At 29.7% G+C, this 20,972-nt stretch overlaps 1 pseudogene; it reads left to right on the forward strand.

Annotated features, from left to right (window-relative positions):
- The first annotated feature begins 17,395 nt into the window (after positions 1-17,395).
- Positions 17,396-18,880, forward strand: LOC108560914 (annotated as a pseudogene).
- The last annotated feature ends 2,092 nt before the right edge of the window (positions 18,881-20,972 follow it).

Raw genomic sequence — 20,972 nt, forward strand, 5'->3', positions numbered from 1 at the left:
CAAAAGAAATTAGACAATAAATACAGATTAATTTATTTACTAATATCTTCAAAGGAACACAACATATTTAAAGATATGATGAAATTTAAAACTTTATATCTAGTATTGTAATTATACATATAAGACATATACAACAATACCTCGTATAGTACAGGTTCGATCAGTGCGTTTTTTCTATAGTCCAGTTTAAAAATTTCAAAACATACTAAATTTGAGATCAGCAACATAAAAATAAATTGTTTACAAGTTCTTAAGAAAATTAAAGAAGTGTGTGAATCTGACATAACAGAAAATTACAGAACAGGACGAAACAGTATAAAAACAGAACATCAATGATAATAGATGAATTTTAAAACAAATTTATATAATAGTAATATATATTTAAGTTTTATCATTAGTTTATTTGTTTGTTTACTGGAATTTTAATAAATATTTATTTCCGATGTTTAATTTTTATGCTTCTGTTTCGTCATGCTGTTCTGTAATTTTCTGTTTTATCAAGGAACCGGAAGTACATATTTCTTCAATTTGCATATATGTATTTTTTATATAACCAAAACTAAACTTGGGGAACCTATGGAATTAGATTTAATATGGAAATACGGTGAACTGACAAAAACGCGCAATAACAAAAGCGCACAGGATAAAAGCGTCAAATGCACGTACGACATTCAGTCTACTGCTTTAAGTTAGGGGAGTTTGGTTTTGAATATATTTTTAAACTATATACAAATTCTCGTGCATTTGACGTAGTTGTTTTACTGCGTGTTTTTGCTACGTTGCCTGGAAATTCATATGTCTGCAAATTGATTATATGCATGATTATTACATGTTTTGCAAGCAACCTCACTAGGTGGATGTTTTGAGAATTTTTATTGGCCCATATACGACAATTTTTGCTTGTTTACATTTTCGGCAATGAACAATATTTTGATAAGATACAAGGTTTTCATTAACAAAGGTGGAGGACATCTAAATAAAATTATTTTTAAAAACTAATTCCTATTTGAAACATTTAGTAAAATTCTTGACTTAAAACAATAATGAAATAAAAAAAAATGAAAAATAACAAAAAGCAAATTTCTCTGTATAAAGTAGTTTTCGTAAACATATTGAATATTGAAATTTGTAAGATAGATATTTATTCTATTCTCAATATTTTATATAACAAAAAATTGTAAATTAAAAGTATTAGAAAAAAGATAACTTATTGTTTTTATTTATATACATCTAAAAATTCAAGTAATTTAAACATTTACCACAATAATAAACATAATATTACCTTTAATACATGAATACGATAAACAGTTAATATTGCGTAATGCGCACACCATTCACAACGAGAAAATTTGAAAGTATTTCGACGTGTGAATTAGGAAAAATTAGAGCATCAAGCCAATTCCCTCTGCTCTCGGTCATTACATCAAGTCCACATTTTTTTTTCCGTCAGTTCTTCCATTTATTATTCTATGAAATTTGCTTCTAACGGTGATAATCATCAAATAGTTTTCTTGTTTGAGGTTTTTTGTAACCGTTGTACACGCGTGTATGATAAATAATGAAGTGACCAAATCACATTAAAGCACGGGAATTGAAGAAACTAAGTGAGCGTGAACTTATAACAAAAAAAAAAAATGCAGGACGAAGGATCGCATCCCATCATCAATTGAAGACATTTCACGTAACTGTTCATGAATTGCTCTCGTGGCAGATCCTCTAATCGAAAATTACCTAACGACGAGAAAGAATGACATCATTTCATTTCAACACAAAGCAAATATGTGTAGACAATTAGGTTCATTACAAATCGGACATAGTTATTGAAATCTGCGATGAGTGAACTATTCTTATATTATTAACGCATGTGGCTAAGCAAAACGGTATACCAAACAATGCTTCTTACATCACTTTTTTTTTAAAGCCGAAAACAGTTTTTAACTGTTCGCCGAGGATTATTAAAAAAAAGAAGGCAACATTAACGACACTTCTTGCATATTTTTTTTAATATTTTTTGAAATTACTATTTCCTTAAGTACTTAAGGCTAGGTACAGTTAATAGGTGGCATTACTTTTATTACAATAATATTATTTTTTGTTCTTAGCAAGTCGTAATGAGTTATGGACGAATATAAATAATCATAACTGTATGTCGGTTCGGGCCATTAATTGGCTCCTCGACATTGTGATGTTAATATCTGTTTGCTATGGTAATGAGCAGGAAAAACGCACTAAAAACGGTTCTGTTCTGTGCTCGAGAGATGATGGAAACACTTTCAACAAACCAGACAATAATAGTCACAGTCACAGTTGAAGGACCCAGGTTTTACGGATTCCATCCGTGTGTCTTCCTTTCTTACTTCTTTAACTAGCATTAACCCACTGACCATTTACTTGCATTTACATTCCATTCGGTTATGTATATATATATTAACATTGCAGCGATGTGTTTTTAACAGTAAACGCGATTCGGAATTGCAGCCCCTTTCACAAACTCAATTACTACGAAAATAATAATTGACGCATCGTTAAGATGCAGATTTAAGCTTCTGATCGAGAAATTGGTTTACAGTTATTAAAATGTTGCCAATTTAATGAAACTATTTACGACTGTTTTTAGAATCGCTTCTTCTTTTTTTTTGCATCATCACTATAAATGTAATTAATAAATAATAGCGCATTGAACATCTGTTATCTTTTTTATTTCTCAGATCCTCAAACACAATTCACACAATGTTATTAACCTTAGTTTTTTTTAACAATTGAATTAAATTACTAGTAGTAATTTATATATTTCTTTGACTGTTTCATTCTTAGATGATCATTGACCATGAAGTTCTTCATTACTAAATATTATTGTGTTTAATATTAAGACATAATTTCCAATACAAAAATACCTCGAATAGTAATCGATTCATACTAAATCCTGAACTATTGGTATCAAATAATCGAGGATTAATCGAGGAACTAATAAATTAAAAAAAAAGACATTACAAAAGATTCGACCGTTTGAAGGAAAAATCCGATCATTCAACAAAAATTCTTCTTATCCAAGTACTATCCTCAAAATACACTGCTTAACTTTTAAATTACAAGTACAGTAATACTTCGCATAGTCAGTATAATTGATTCAAGCAACATCCGGACTACTCGAAACCAGATTGATAGAGAACTTGAGGAACTGTGTAAAAGGAAAAACCCGATAATTTATGTATAAAAAATAATATTGTGTACTACATTTTTAGAATTTATTTTTATTTTGCAGAATTAATGTTTAATTTGTCCTAAAGTTTTCAAACCGGGCTATGAAACGCATTGCTGTTTCAAATAATTTGTACATATTATGTAGTTTTTATTTATATTTGTTACTTTTTTCAAAATAGATTGATATACTATAGATGTATAAATAAGTAAAACTGTCTTTCCTACTTAGTCATATTATTAAATATTTATCAATTGGATAATAAATTAAATGAAAACTTTGTTTTAGATGTTTTTTCCACTTTTGATCTTGAAATTATTTAACCTTTCTATTTTGTCAATCAGACTTATTTCTCAATCAAAGTTAACCATATTTATCAATTAGATAATAAATCAAATAAATAATTAAATTAAAACAATTTTTTAAGTAATTTTCACTATTGACCTTAAAATCATATAGCCTTGACTATTTTGTCAATCAGATTTGTTACTCAATCAATTATAACTATTATGTCATTCTAGTAGTTACGAATTAACAAAAATATATCCCATCCAAGTACCATCCTTTGTAGACAATGCTTAACTTATAAATTGGAAATACAGCAATACTTCAATGCGGCTAATCGGTTCCGTCAATATCTGGAGTGTTTGAAACCAGATTGAACAAGTCATAAACTGTATAATTAAAAAAAAACAATCATTTATTTATAAAACTAATATTTGTGTAATATTTTTTAGAATTTCTTTTTATTCTTCTAAATTAAAATTTAGTTGGTTTTAAACTTTCAAACAGATCTATAAAAAATCCGGATTAATAGAAGCCGGACTATGCGAGGTAGTTTTTATATAATCCCTATATTTCAAATATTTTCTACAATTCTGTCTTAATTACATTGTCATTATATTAGTTTCTACTTAGCAAAGATACCTCCCATCCAAGTATCATCTTATAATCGCAGTATTTAACTATGCACTTAATTATAAACAACTCGGAGATTAATTATTACGAAATTTCAGATAATTCAAATTCATATCTGTGAAATTCAGGTCGGCAAATATCGGATCAATAATGCATTAATATCTATTTAATAAACATTAAATTAATTAATGAATATTCACGATTGAAAGCACGTCCTACTTTCAAAACACTTTATTGTATATGATCAAAGCCCACCAAATTTGCTAAAAGCGATGAATTCATTTATATTCTTTGCGAACACAATCAGTTGAATAATTAAATTTTGATATCAATGCAAGCAAATATATATGAAATAATTAAATATGAAATTGGAATTTACTATTGTTTGTATTACGACCCGACATCAACTCGAATATTATATCAAATTTATTGACAAAAATATATTTATTTAATTTTATTTGATACATTTATACTTTTAATGTACCTCACATAGTGCGTTTTATTCGGTTCTGTAGGAAACTTGACTATATAGAAAAAAGGATTACTTATATATTATGTATTGTATAGTAATTTTATAAGTATATTTCATCAATTCTTATTAAAATTCGAAATTATTTATGTTTTTTTTAAGCTATTTTATATTCTTCAAAAATAATAATTATAATAATATTAATTGATATGAAAAAAATTCTACATTTAGAGCTAAAATAAAATTGTGTCAATTAATATGTAAATTTTCTCTTTCTAATATGTATGCATTTAGGTTAGTGTTCAATTGTGCGTATTTCATCAATTCAATATAGAATAATTACTACAGTAATTAATTGGAAACGTTGGAAATAGCACACAACTGTTTAATATGACTTTGTATATAAAACGTACAAAATGTAATTAGTAGCAGATTTTATATTTACTGTAAGTGTGTTAAGATGTTCGAATTTCCCGCCTGGTCGACTGTTATTAACAAATGTAATCACTTCACGTAATAATACGTAAATGTAGTTGCAATTATTTTACAAAATGAGTTTATAGTTTCTTCTCCAATGAAATAACTTGAGTATTAATTAAAATTTTAAAATGAAATGTTATATTTTGGACTAATATTGTCCCAAATAACAATAATAAAATTATTTTATTGGATATATACACATACACACAACAGTATTTCGGACCCAAATAAAATTATAGTTTTACATTAAAAAATAACATTGAGGAATTAAATATAAAATTTATTGTAAAAAAAAAAGTTTGAAAATATATATTTAAAAAAATCGTATTTATATTGGGGACGAGTGAAATATATCAATTAATTTTGTTATTTTTAATATAAGATAATATTATAATAAAACCAAAATAATTATTGAAATATTATTGTTTTAGAGTACAAATAAAGTCTATGTTTATAATTTTTTACTAGTAATTGTAAAATATAACATTAGTTAATTAAAATTTTATAGACTTTGTTATATTACAAAAAATGCTTTTTATCGCTCCATTTGCACGGTAGATAGGTTCTTGAGAAAAACGAGTAAATGGAAATTGTAACTTTTTGAATGTAAAACCATCAAAAAGTATACAAAAAAGTTATTTTCAACATATATTTTTAATTTATTTTTTATTGAATCGTGTAAAATGAAAACGAATAAAGAAACTTCCGTGTAAAACGAGGGACAAATTATATTCAATATTTACTTTTTAACCGTGTAAAAAAAAGTAACGTGTAAATCGTGTACCTCGCGAGCCGGATTCGGCACTCTACTTCTAATCCAGCTCTGATCCATCTCAGGGAAGTTAGTCTAATTCGCAAAATAGCTCATAGCAATTTTATGATACCAATAATCAGCAAGTCATTATATATAATTGAAAGAGGAAGTAGTGACTTGGCCTTTATTACTAATTTATATAATTTAATAATGATAATTTAGCCTTAGAACAGAGCTAGGAAAGATTTAACAAGAAAAAAATCTTTAAAAATAAATATGTATTCACACACAAGCATTGATTCAGTTAGTTGTCTCTAAATCTGTTGGGTAAGTTTTGCGGTTTGTATTTGTTTAATCTTCAGTAATAATCAGCTCCGTAGTATCTTGTGTTAGCTTTAGCTATATCTTCCTTGCTAAAACTGATGTTAGCTTGCTTGTGGATATCAGCATTTGTGTAAAACCTTGGATCATTGTTAATTTTGCTCAGCTTTATAGACTGAAATCTCTGTATAAAGTCAATGCTGCTGTTACAGGCAGATCCCCAAAGCTGAAAGCCCTATGGCTCCATCGGTATTGAGAAAACTTTATACAGCAAATCTTTGTGTTCTATCGAGATGCATGAGTATCTACCTAATAAAAGTCCAGCTTTATGGCAATCTAAATTAAATTAAAAAATATAAATTGTTAATTAATTATATTATATTAACAAATGAGGCGTTATGAGTGTTATAAGTTAATTTTTAAGGACATAGCATGATTAATTTAGTGATATATAATATCTCATTAAAAAAATAATAATTGAATGCATATCAAGTAAATTGTGATGTAATGCATTTGTAAAGTTAATAATTCTACATAATACTTGGAAAATATTTGATAATTTACTTGTCAGGTATACATGTTGAGTAGAAATCGTTAGAGAATGTCAGGTAAGTAAATAGTTTATAAGTTGTGAAAGTATTAAAGGTAGTAAGTTTAGGTGTGACCATAAAACACACTAACAAACGGGATGCTGGTCCAGGAGCACAGGGAGGCAAACATAAAGCGTGAAAGTAACTGAAACTGAAATTGGAAATAATAAATAAGGCTGTTCTCGTCGCACGGCGAATAAAATACAGGAAGAAGAATCAGAAGACGCGCGGAGAGGAAGAACAAACACGGTTTCCTCTTCTCGTTATATATGTGTATGTTACGGGTATTTGCATGGGGCACATTATAAAATACGCCCGCAGTGGGAAAATGATCCGATGTAATGGTGATGAATGACGATGAACTCTGAACTCTCCTTCGCGGAACTCCAAGAAACAAGTCGTATGGTGGAAGGGAACAATAAATAAATTTTCCAGCACGTCTGCCCCCATCGATATCATTCTTAATGGAGCCGCGACGACGCACCATGATTGATGGGAATCTCATGGAAGATTATGCAAAAAAATGCGGGGGCGGCACGCATCGATCAATCAGCGATGCGAGTCTCGAGGTTAGCAAGCATCTACATAATTCGGTCCCATTTCGTGTGTGCATTTCGTTGTGACCTAATGACACCGTGGCTTCGTCTTGTCCGGACTCGCCCACGAACCTCTTCATCCTTCCCGTATACGGAAAGCATGGAACGGTACAATTTCTGAGCCGAAAGAGACCGTGACCCTTTCTCTTCGAGTCGACCCGACGATAAAATTCCTCTGCCAACATTGACCGGCTCTTTTGCTTCTTTTTCTACTACAAAAATCCACCCGTATTTCATAACCAGAAAACAATGTACTATTTTGATGTATAGCTGCCACCACCCAACATAATTCACCTTCCCTACCGCATACCAAGATGCACATACAATAATATATTTGTCAACATACTGTTCATGTTTTCTGTATTATTACCTTTTCCCCGCAAAGTTGATATATGTTGTATTATATCATCTTATAAATGACATAATAAAATTTAAAAAAAAGTTTTTACTTCTAAAATATTAGTCGTTTAATATAATTAAATAAATTATTAATTTATAATGTTATAAATTAATGAAAAGTTGCATCTTTTACAATGTATAAAAAAATGGATTATAAGAAGTTTGTATGTGTAGTTAAGTCATTGAAATAATTTAAATATTATTTTCAGATCATTTTACATATAAATTTAAAAATATATTTATTTTATAACAACGATTATTGAAAGAGATACAGAAAATAAAAATAATTCTAATTATTAAATTAATTAACCATTAAAATAATCTTAAATTTAACTTAGTTTCTGAAATTTGATAGAAAATAAGGTTTACTACTATGTAAACAAGGATCTGGTATCGAATCTAAGTGTAATTGTAAGATGAAATAATTCAATTAAAAAAAATAATTTAACTGTACTACAATTCTCAATAGATTTGTAAGATAGAACGTTGGGAGTGGTATATCTGGTATCAGACATTCGACAGCTTGGCATTGCGGTAATATCCAGTAAATCCTTGTTTTCCCATTTCATCAAAAACGTGACTTCACAGTTTCAGTATAAATCATATTTGGACCGTCATTCCATTGTATCTATACGCCGCTTCTTGTTTCAAGAATATGAAGGCAACGGGTATTGAAGGGGTCTGCAAAAAAAAAGTAACGGATAAAAATGTACAATTCATTCGTAAAGAAATGAAATAAAGAAGAGAATAAATTGTTTTATGTATTGGAAATCTTAGTTAAAGTTTTAGATTGGACAATTTATAAATGTAATGATTGATAACTTATTATATTTTGATAATTAATTTGGCCCAAAAAATTATAATTATACTTTTGTTAATAATATATTTATAAAAACCGGTACCGATTTGATGGACAATGACAGTGTTAAAGATAGCAGAAGATTCACGGTCAAAGGAAATAGTGGAATCGTAGAGCATCTATATATAATACTGAAATTAACCTACAAGACGACAGCCAACCAACAAATTAAAAAATCAAATCATCATAATGGCAACTATCCACCGTGAAAGATTATCCATTTAATGTCATTAATGTCAATTTAATTTATTTCTTTCAAAGATTTTCGTTTATTATTTATGCGATTTTTGTTTCAAGAACACTATCTACATAAGTTACAGATAAATCTAGTTTAAATTTCTTGGCAAAAACATAGAGGAACAAATTTAAATACACAAATTTCGATGCATATTCTTACATTGTAGTAAAATCTATCTGGAACAAATCCAGCGTACACTGGAAAAATTAAGTGTATTTACATAAAATATTGATAAATTAAATTAAGTCGAATAGTCAATATGCAATATTTGTATTCTGTTTTTTACGAAACCTCAGATAAAGGAGATTTCCATTCTGACCATCATATTTTTACCTCTGAAAACAAAATAATTTCGTTAATCGAGGTATGACTGTAATACTACTGTTTAGCAATTGTGTGCATCTAATATAAAATGAAAATAAATAGTACAGTAAAACCTTGTATAACGCTGATTCGATATAACGCGGTTTAATCGAAACCTAAAGAAGCTCTAAATTTCCCATAATGTAACTTCGTTTAGAGCTGTTTCGTTTATAGTCTAGAAATCAGTAAATGAGGTCTTACTGTAGACTTGGTAAGTATTGAGTAATAAGATTGAACTTGATGATTTTAGATTTTTTTTATAAAAGAATGTTTATCATTAATTAAATGTTGAATGTTATCCTAACATTTAGATTATAAAAAGTAAATATAAATTATGTATTTTTACTTGAATTATGAGTCAAGGAAGAATTAGGAACAAAAACAGTTAATATTTCACAATAATCGTAATTCTTTACGAGTACACACAAAAAACTAAGTGTGATTCGCTAATTAAATGACTGGACATGACCTAGAAACAATGGATAATGTATTCCTATACCCAAAAATTCTTCAGCGGATGCGTCACGAGTCAAGAATCAAAAACAATAAATATTACTAATATAAACCGTTTAGTCTCGAATAAATTTCATCCCATCAGTGATTTAAATCACATCCTGTCTTATAATTTTCTGTACTTGGTGAGTCTAACATCAACAGATATCCTCCAGTTATCGCTTTATCTAAGTGAGTCATCTTTTCCGCTCGGCAATTCGTAAACTCGCACTTCTAGGACCACAAATTACCTACCCAATTTACATAATGCAGGAAACACCGTAATCAGCATTCTTTAGCTCGAAGACGATAAACTTAATCCCACTGTTAGCCTGCGCGTCTAAGCTTCCCTATATATTTTTTTTATAATCCTTTCTTACGTCATATATATTATCATTATAATCTCTATTTCTTCGGTTCAGATTTATTATATAATTTTAATTATCTCACGCGCGCGAATGGCCAAGATCAAAGTAACATTAATCATTTCATTTATAGGCTATAAATCATGCTTTAATTATTTTTTAAACGAAAGACGATAATTAACATCGTTTTTTTTTTTCGGTCTTACTCAATGTTGAAAAATATTTGTAAATACTTCTTTTAATCTGTATTTTGTGCAATGAGTTTCATTATCTTTTATTTTATATATCAATAATTTCATATTTAATGTATTAATTAAACAAGACTTTACAATAAAAAAAAATACACCTAACCATCTAAATATCTAAATTTTATATTACAGCAATACCTCGCATAGTTCAGGTAATCTGTTTCCGCACTATTTGAAACCGTACTAACCGAGGACATTAAAACCGCATAAAATTATACAGCACAAAAAGAGACTACAGCAAACCGTGCTATCATAAATCCGCACTGATGGAAGCCACATTATACGACGTATTTTTGTATTTAAAAACGACGATAGTAATTTAATCAAACATATTTTTAATTATTAAGTAATTAGTATTTAGTATATTAATTTCTGGAACAACAATATTTTTTATAAACCGTAAAAGCTTTGTATTCTTTTTATTGAATGTGTTGTTATTTAAAACAAGTATAGTTATTTAAACCAAATATTTACAAAATCTCTAATTCTAGTGAGTTTTAAGAACTATATTTATTTAGTTAATTTTTTTTTCAAATAAAAAATCCCAATTTTCATGCAGTACAAAAATTTAATTTGAATCTAATATCTAATTCATATTTTTGAAATGGCAATAAAATATTTGAAAGGACAATAATAATAATATAAGTTCTTTTTTCACAGTTAAAAATGTTGTTAAATGCTCCATCTTAATTCTGTTTAATGTGTTTTGTATGCAAAAATTTTAATTATTTCAACCACATTTTTGCAACAACTAGAAGCAGTAATAAAGGACTTTCGTCTAATATGAATATAATTAAATATTACTTTACTAAATTCGATTTTTATCAAAAAAAACTGCTAAATATATGAATTCTTAAATTTCATCAAGTTCAAAAAGTTATTGCTAATGCTAATGCTAATTTAGGTTCTTAATTTTGATTTTTGTTATAAAATAGTTTTTTTTTAATGCGTTAATAAAAAATAGTTTTCACTGTTGAAAATTGTATTAAATTCTTCGTTTTCTTTTTGTTTAATATGTGTTTTGTGCAACGATTGTAATTGTTGAACGTGATCCGAGTTGGCTGGGATCTTCGGTTGTCATGGGAGACTGGTTTTCTTACGAAACAAACGAATTCGATTGGTTTAGTCGATTTTTTTAAAAATTATTTTCACGTTGGTTCGGATGGGATTTCGGGTTCCGCGTTTCATCTAGGTACCAAACGTATTTCTCACGGCAGGCGAGGTTGAAATAAAATGAAATAAAACTAATGATGCATTCGGATTTTTCCCAAAAATTCTGCCGTCTACGTCTAATGAATGGTTGGTTCTTCGGGGCCAATGCGCTTCATGTCGTAGGTCATGCACGAGCGGCTCAACCTGAGGAATTTAATGACATGCCGGCAGCGTCTCTCCCCTTTGACTCGTTTTGGTGCCATCCAATGGCTAATGGGGAAACACCTAACCATTTACGTCAAATCTCAATTTGAATGGACTTATGGACATGATTCGAGTATTCGCATCGTCGCAAGTTTCGAAACAGAATGGTTGTGTAATGCCTACAAACTAGGTGACATCTAGTTTATCTCTATGCTATTATTAGTTTTTTTTTATCCTACACTTCGATTGTCTGCGCAGATTTATTGGATACATTCTATGGAAAAGGAAGGATACAGAAGGGGAAAAAATGTAATCGTGGTTTGCTCTATAAATCCGAAGATTGGTTTCAAGTGCAAAAACCTATTACATGCTTCATATAACACTATACATGCTTTTACTTTAGTTTTCTTCACAAAAAATATACAAGTAAATAAGCAATATTTTTGGTACACCTCGCTTAGTATGGTTTTGATCAATCCGGATTCATAATAGTCTGGTTTAAATACAATACATTCTAAAAAATTAATACACAAAAATATTTGTATGTCTCTTGATTACTTACTAAGCGAGTTATTGCTCTATTTAGTACTTGCTTCGGAAATACATATACAGTAGAACCTCGCTTAACGAGCATAATCCTTTCTAAAATTTCCTGATTTATACTTGTATAGTGAAACAATTTTCCCCATATAAAGTAATGTAATATACGATAATGCGTTCCACTTTGCGAGACAATTTCTTACACTTTATTTTACTCGTTAAACGAAATGCTCGTTATGCACTGTACTAAAATTGAAACGATATTGAGAAGATTAGCATGTATTTAGTTCCTCGATTAGGTCGAGATTATTGGCGGGATTACCAGAACAATACGAGGTATTGCTGTAATCCCAAAACTAGGCTTCAATGTTTTCTCATTTGTTGCATATGTATATATCCATTTAATACAAATACTATTTAAACAGTATGCTTTTTATCTTTACATAATTAAAATTTGTGGTGCTTACTCCAGCCCGGAGATGGTGTCACTTACCAGCCCGGTACGGTGCGCTCCACTTCAGCTACGTGCTGGACATTTCAGGAAGGACATATAAGGGTCCTATAAGGTTCTTTGTATATTCCTCTGTATTGTATCTTGTGTATTATCTCTGTGCAAATCATTCAAGCTATCAATATAAATTTCATATATTCTTTTAAAATAAATGACTTTACTGTTAAGATTAACAAATATTTTTGTTTCTATTGAAGTAAGGCATAAGCCTATCACCTTTTTAAATATTTTCCTTAAAACGTTTCTTGACTTTATAAATATACATACCGTAAGTTTTCATTAAGATCATAAAATTACCGTTTCTAAAATCCAATATAAAATCAGAAATTATTTAAAATCATATTAATTATAAAAAAAAATATTTAATAATCATAATTATTATGGTTATTCAACCATATGTATTATTAAAAAGTGGAACTGAAATTATTAATAATAATTAAATGAGTAGAAATAATTTACATTAATTAAATAAAAACCATTAAATTCCCTAAAAAAAATATTATTTATAGTATTATTTTTGAGCAGTTTACGTATGAAATCGTTGTCTTCTTTTCAAGTCAATGATTCTGTGACTAATTATGTTCTCTTTAAATGGCAAGTACAATTGTTTATGGTCCGTAAGACTGAGTAAGGTCGATGCCTTCTGGAAACAATTGGTTTTGTTGAAGTCCTTCCCAAAATTTATAATATAATAATTCCCACTTCACGTATAATTTCAATTCAGAAATACTTATAAAATATTGAATTATTTTTCCTTACAAGTAATTTTATTACATTTATTATTTTTTTTATAACGGTGCTTTTTGCTAAGCGCTAAACGTGATATCACTTTAATTTAAGTTTATGTGTAGGTAGAAAATAATAGAAGTTTATTATCAATGTTTTATAACAATATGAAATAAAACCTTTTGTCTTTTATAAATAATTTTTTGAATAGTTTAATGTTCTCAATTAGTCCTGGTGGATCAATTACCCGGACTATACGATGTATAGCTGAATCTCATTCAATCTTATTTTATATCAAGGAAATATAATATCACAATAGAGAAAAGTTACAATATTTAAGTATATTTAGATATACGATCGGCAATCTTTTTGGAGCAAAGAGCCATTTTGAAGATATTTCCTGTTAAAACACACGTCTAGTGAGCCGCACGCAGCACTACTATTCCAATATAGCCATCATAGCTACCGCTAGTTTAGCGAAGTTGGATCTCTGGATATATAACGTTGAACATCCATTCAAAATAGAAGGATTAAGAAAGAGAAGAGTTTACTTAGAAGAAACCATTTGCTAATGCTTGATTTTTTTTCAAAATATTAATCCATTTTTATACAAAATATTAATCTATTTTTAAACATTTTATTTTCATTCGCGCATTTTGCAGAAATGCAGCTTCTGATGACACTTTCAGCTACGGAACACTTGGAACCAAGTGTCTATGCTCATCATTCTCCATTGTTACTGTCACATTAGCATTTTCAACAGAAGCTGCTGGAGGTACTTGGTTCAGATGTCCATGCTCATCATTCTCCATTATTACCATCACATTATCATTTCAATAGGACCTGCTGGAGGTTCTTGGTTCAGATGTCCATGACCTTTGATAAATTCTATCTGTTCTTCGAAATAACATTGCATCGCTACATCATAGCTCGTTGGTAGCTGCAACTCCGAGGACGTTTGGTAGACTTCCGTGATATTTCTTTTAAATGAATTTCCACCAAATTCTCTTCAATATATTTTTTTGAATCTGCATAAACATAATTGTTAATGGTATAAATAACTATAAACAATTGAAATTAGTTAACATATCATATCTACACTCCATAATCATAATTATATTCACAAGTTATAACTGATTGAATGTGTTAAGTGCAAATGAAATGAACTTGATAAAATTGATATTGTGAAACAGCTAAATAACTATAGTTATTAACATGCATTAACATTATTAAATAATTGATATAGAAGAATATAGAGCCAAACATAAAACTTACTCATTTTTGAAGTTAAGGTAATTGCAAATGTTTGAACGAAGGAATAAAGATAACTTGAGAACTCAAGCTGTGAATTGTAACTGCTGATGGGAGTAGCAAGAACGTCATCATATACTCTCTAGGACTTCATGTAGAAGGAATGCAGCAGGTATCTGAAAGCAAAATTCTAATAATTTTGCATTAAGAAACTTACCTCCATGATCAGTTTATTGCCTGCCTGGATGTCTATTGGTCAATAACATAATTTTAGGAAATTAACTTAAACCAAATAAATTTTCCATTATTACCACATATATTCTGTTCCCCCAATAGAATCCATCTGCATTAGTAAACATAGCATTTGTTTTTGTTATTAAATATCTGTGTTAATTCTAAAATATTGCACCTTTTGAGTCTGTATATTTGTTATTATTTGTATGCACATATATTACAAGATATTTCACATGATCCACTTTGTTAGTTAAAGTTATCGGAGTACATGTTTCTTTCCTCATCCTTAAAATATTTCTCTTCGAACTTTGTTGGATATTTAAAATATCTAGTTATTACGTACAATTAAAAATTATACACATTTTAACATAATTTTGCTTTCATTTCATTGAATAACAGATATTCTTTAGCCTTATAATAAGTAATAAAAAAAAATGTTGTATAATTTATTAGAACGTTTAGTTTTAAATAAGAACATCCAGTTCATAGTGTCTAAATGTTTTTTGCAAAAGTGCCTTCAATGGGATTAGAGCCAGTTTTCCGGAGATCTGGATCAGAATTGAAATTGATTAAATCGACGTAGTACAGGCAATTATAGTCGCTGCAATTAAATCCAGATAGGGAGTGCAAAAATAATAGGAAAAGAGTAGAAGCGAGAACGAAATGGAAAACGTTCAATATCAATCGACGGAAGATGGTTAAAATAATTATTGATCCGGGATGGGCATGCATATCCAACCTAAGGTAACCTAGGAACGAGGAAGTGCATCCACCTGTGCGCTCTGCATACTCACGATGTGTACGCATGGTTTGCTAATAACATTATTTACCAAACGACTAAATTGAATACAACAATATGAATAGGAAGTAGCTAAGGTAGAAAACGAATATAATGGTTGTGTGTGTGTGTGTGCAATACGGTTTTGGTTGTTCTTGGTGCTCGGTTCCACACACTTAACCCTCGGAACGGTTTTAAGTCGATTTAATTGTGAACTAACTGTCGCAATCTAAAAGACACTGACACCGGAAATTGCCTTTCCTGCGATGATTTCAGGACCTCTCTTGTGCGCTTCTCATACTCGCCATTATTGTTCACTCTTATTTTCTTGAAGTATTTATGGATATTCTATAAAATGCATTTTAAGAGAGCAAAATTCAACCAAAAAAATTTATACAGTTAGAATTAATCAAATAACAATCTTTTTTTATATAATATAATTATTTATAATTTATTCAGTGTTAATAATAAGTAAATTTTATTAAATTTATACATGTGGTGGTTTACCATATTTGTTGTTTTGTTGTTTTCAATAAGGTCAATAGCCAGAACATTAGTATGTGATTCCAGTCTATCTTAGCAACTATCCTCAACCATATATATGTCTATTATTGATGAAGTGCGATTCCCTGATAATATGTTTTAGGTATTTGGATTGAAACGTTTCAATAATTTGTATGTTTAATTTGCAGGATGTACCTCATAATTGGATACCATACATCCATACTTATTTCAATATTACCTTGTATATTAGTAATTGATACTCTCCTGATAATTCTGACCTTTTCCCTGGTAATCAGTAAAAGTTTATAATTTTTTCTCAGCCTGAATGTAGCCAATGAGATTGTATTTATTTTAGAAATAAAAATTAGTAATGTATGAATTCTGGATTTAACATTGCTTTGGGTTTTTATTGGCGTTGCTAATGTTTCTTGATCAAATAATAGCAAATCTCATCCAATTTATTATATTATACTTATTGTATGCTTTACGTTCTCATTCAACATTCAACTGTCGTCTTTACTCATAATTTTGCCTATATATCACAGTAGTAGCAATAGTGAGGACGAAAGTTTACGTTTATTCCTGCAGCTTTGCTTTTCTGAATATATTTGATACTGAATTTCTTATTGGTATTAATCTTCTTTTTCGCAAAACACTGCTTCGTTTTACGATATCATATTTGTATTGTGCGTTCGAGTCTTCAAAATACATCAAGAGCCACGACTCATTTGTAATATAATTTTCTCTGGAGTCCAATAGAGCTATAAAACATAAACGTATTGATTAAATTTCAAGAATATTTATTAACATCTTCCATAATAATCATAATTTTATTGAAACTTAAACTTTATAATATTTTTGTAAGCAACAATAAAAAAATAAATATATTCTCATTAAGCACATTCAGGCTGACAGAAAACATTTTTTTGAAGAGATTTATCTCAATTATTATTGATATAAATCTCTTGGCCATTTTTCTACCCCCTTGCGGTGTTTAACGATGTTTATGAACTTGGCAGACATTTAAACTGAGATATGTTGTAGTGGCAGCAATGGGTAAAATTTATTAACTAGCAGTTGAGGTCCTTATGGTGGCATTTTTCGACGGCTTTCCATTTGTGGAGCTCAACAGTGTCTTTTAGTATCTTTCAGTGTTTGGCACGTTGCAAAAAGTAGAGACTGTTTCAAAAAAATAACATCTAAGATGCCTGGTACGATTTTTGAAAACTTAAGCTTAAGAAAGCTGAGTATTCTGGTGATCTTATTGCTAATCGGTCAGGTAATATGTTTTTTAATTGGTGGCTTAACAGCACTGTCATGGTACTCGACAATCCTTCCACGGCATGCATCAATCCGCATCCTGAGAATACAGATCGCAGTCGATGGATATCCAGAGACGGCAAAAATAAAGTTGAATTAAACCATAGAAATAACATTATAAACAAACATATCACAGCCAAATATACTGTATTTGTTGGCGCGATGCCTTTGGGGATGCCCCGGTTGGATTTCTTTTGCTGGCAATAGTATCTTATCGGTGTCATCCAGGTAGATTTACTGTACGAGAAGGAATTAAAATTAGAGCCGTCCATTGAACTGACGCTGAACGCGAGACTTTTCTACAAAAACAAAGGGGATAAGGAATGAAAGTACTACAGCAGGAGAAACGCTTTATGGATTGTAGTTTCGATTACATCGAAGACGATAACTCGCAGCGATACCCATTTAGCTGCACTACCGATCCCATATTCGAATTGGGCTCATTGCATGATGATTATTACATGTTGAACCTGCGCCTTCCAGATGATAAGAATAGGAACAGAATAGGATAGACCAGTGATATACATTTGCACGTTATTCATATGAACGGAGGCTTTAGCAGGGTCTGGTTAAGCATGAAAGCCGTATTCTTCCCGATTATTTTGTCTATAATGACCTGGTTCTGGAATCGCGTTTATTGGATTATATGCTCATCTCTTTAGGCGGAACATTGACATTCTTGAATCTACCATTAATAATCCCTTGGCGAATGTCGCCCAGCAAAATAATGTAAGGCATTTCGAAGAAAAAAGTCTAGAACTCTAATGGTAGATTCAAGAATGTCAATGTTCAACGATCAAGGAGAAAAGAATTATTTGCGTCTCTACTGGAAACATCTGAGCGCCATCGTCATCGGGTGCACTTCACTACTAATCTTCGACTTATGCGTTCTACTCTATTTGGGTTATATCGTTCGAAACACAATTGGCCTTGTCTTTTATCATTTTAGCTGGAATCTCTTGTTTCATCTTCCTGTGCTACATGATTTGCAATGTATTTAGAAACATAAGCCTCAAACACGCTGTCCTTCCAAACATGTCTTCGGATCATTTAGCGATTCAATTTCCTTATGCTCGCCACATTGATTTGCGCCGCAATCACCGTAGTATCCTTCATCCTGAGTCAACGAAGGACAACACAAATGGGACGACACCATGGACATTGAACTCTCTTCCGTACTACCTACCGGACTCTACTGCATGTGAAGCATATACTAATCCTTTACGCTCCAAGCCATATGCAATAGTCTTCGGATTCTATTTGTAGTGAAAACAAAGAAGAGATAGAATTCAATCGACTGCCGACTTATTCCAGCCCCAATGAAATACCCTCCCTCACGTCCTTTGCCAGTAAAGCGGCTATAGAATAAATTCAATTTATTATGTATCAATTGACTATATTGGTTTGATTATTGTTATTCTATAAAAATATTAATAAATATTACTTTTATTATGAATTAATTTTGGTGAATATATTTCTAATCTTTACATCTTTACATGAATTTTACTTATTTTCTTTTACACCTGAATTAAGTTTTTATAATTTACCAAGAATTTCCGGAATCCCCTGGAAAACAATATTAGATTTCTTGTTTTCCGAGAACAACTTAATAAAATAACAATTTTGTCTGAAACTAAATCACATATTTCATTCATAAATTTATGTGTGTATTATTTCAATCACAAACATTCACAATTCATTGACACCCGGTTCGTGGAATTTACTACGTTCGAAATGCGGTCATAAATGATATCGCCAAATGTTGACCTTTCAGAACGCATAAACTACCTGTTTCTCCACTTTGGATCTTACATCTCACTTGAACGCATGCCACCGACAACCTTAATGTGTTACGTTTCTTTATGACCTAGTGAAAAATATCTTCCTCTTTCAATCAGTGTATGTCATCAGCACTTTTTACAAAGATTGATGTAACACGAAGATATATATTTTGTCGACCCAAATGTGGAAATGTCAATGTGTTAATTATTTTATTTTAGGGTTCATTATTTTTTTTTATTTCCATTCAAATTTATCAGGAATAATTGTTTAAATTTTCATTAAAGAAAATTTACAAAACTTTAGTAAATTAACAAATATTAATGTTTTAATAACGCCTGATTATTTAATTATATAAATTCTTCATTTTATATTACATAATTTTTAATAAAATGAGTTTTGAATGCCATTAATATCATAGCACGGACATCTTAATGATAGAATATTCAAATGAAACTAATTAATCCAAGTAATAATCAACCACTAATTATGATTGTTATAAAACCGCAGCTAATTGCTTATTAGTTCTGATGCGAGTCGATTCATTTGTGTCCACCAGCAACGTTTCAATAATAATATTACGTAACAAGGAGTGCTCCTTCCTATCAAAGGCGTTCCGTGCAATAATTTGTGTCAATTACGTAGCTTGATTGCTTCCCAGAACCTCACCGTCCAGTTTTACCACAACATCGACGTCCCAGAGAAGTTTATAGTCGGATATTAATAACAGTATGCTCTGTAATTACACTCAAAACAAACGAAAAAAAAAACTGTAGATGTAGCACTAATAATAATGATAATAAATATGAAAAAAGTGGAATGACTTAAAAAGTTATATTTTCAATGAAATGTAATCTTCCGGAAATTAATTAAACTGTACTTTTAATAAAATTACTCTTATTTCGGTAATTTCTTCGGCGGCAATTATAAACTTTCAAGTGCTTCATTTATATCGCCCGAAGTTTATACGTAACTTTCCGCATAATTGCAGTACATCTTTAAGGATGCAACTTTTGCACATAAAACCATTGAAAACGTTCATAATTATTACAGAAAATGGATTAACTTCATGGAAAATAAGACATCACTTTTTTTTAAAATAATGTTTAGATACAATTTACAAATACACCTATTCCCCAATTTACACGGGAGATTAAAAGCGAAAACGTGTAATGAAAGTACCGAGCAAAGCGATGAATAGGTAACTTCGTTTAGCGCTTCCTTGATTAACGCTGATTCTAAACGCAAAATTTACACCTATTTAGTCAAAAAGTGATGTTAGAGCAATTAACGTAAATACATAAATATTGAAATTAAAAAAATTCTAAATAAATGATGTAAATACTATTGTAATAAATGATGTAAATACTATTGATTATTGGTCGCAAATTTTTCTTTCCAATTTTATAAAATTTAATTGTATTTAACAACGCATTATTTATAATAAATGATTACTTTTAACGGATATTCTATTCATATTTATTATATAACTGATACAACGTTATTAATATACGTTGATTTATTTCTATCGCTTAATTTTTAAAATATGAAATTATTCATAGTTGCTGTATCAATTTATATATTTAATATTTAAAGTTTAGCAATTTTCATAAATTGTAAATTATGAAATTTGATATTGTAAAACATCAATGAAAACTCGATGGAATCTCGCCAAAAAAAAT

Source organism: Nicrophorus vespilloides, unplaced genomic scaffold (genome assembly GCF_001412225.1).
Source record: "Nicrophorus vespilloides isolate i.1.1-1 unplaced genomic scaffold, Nicve_v1.0, whole genome shotgun sequence".
Classification (NCBI taxonomy): Eukaryota; Metazoa; Arthropoda; class Insecta; order Coleoptera; family Silphidae; genus Nicrophorus; species Nicrophorus vespilloides.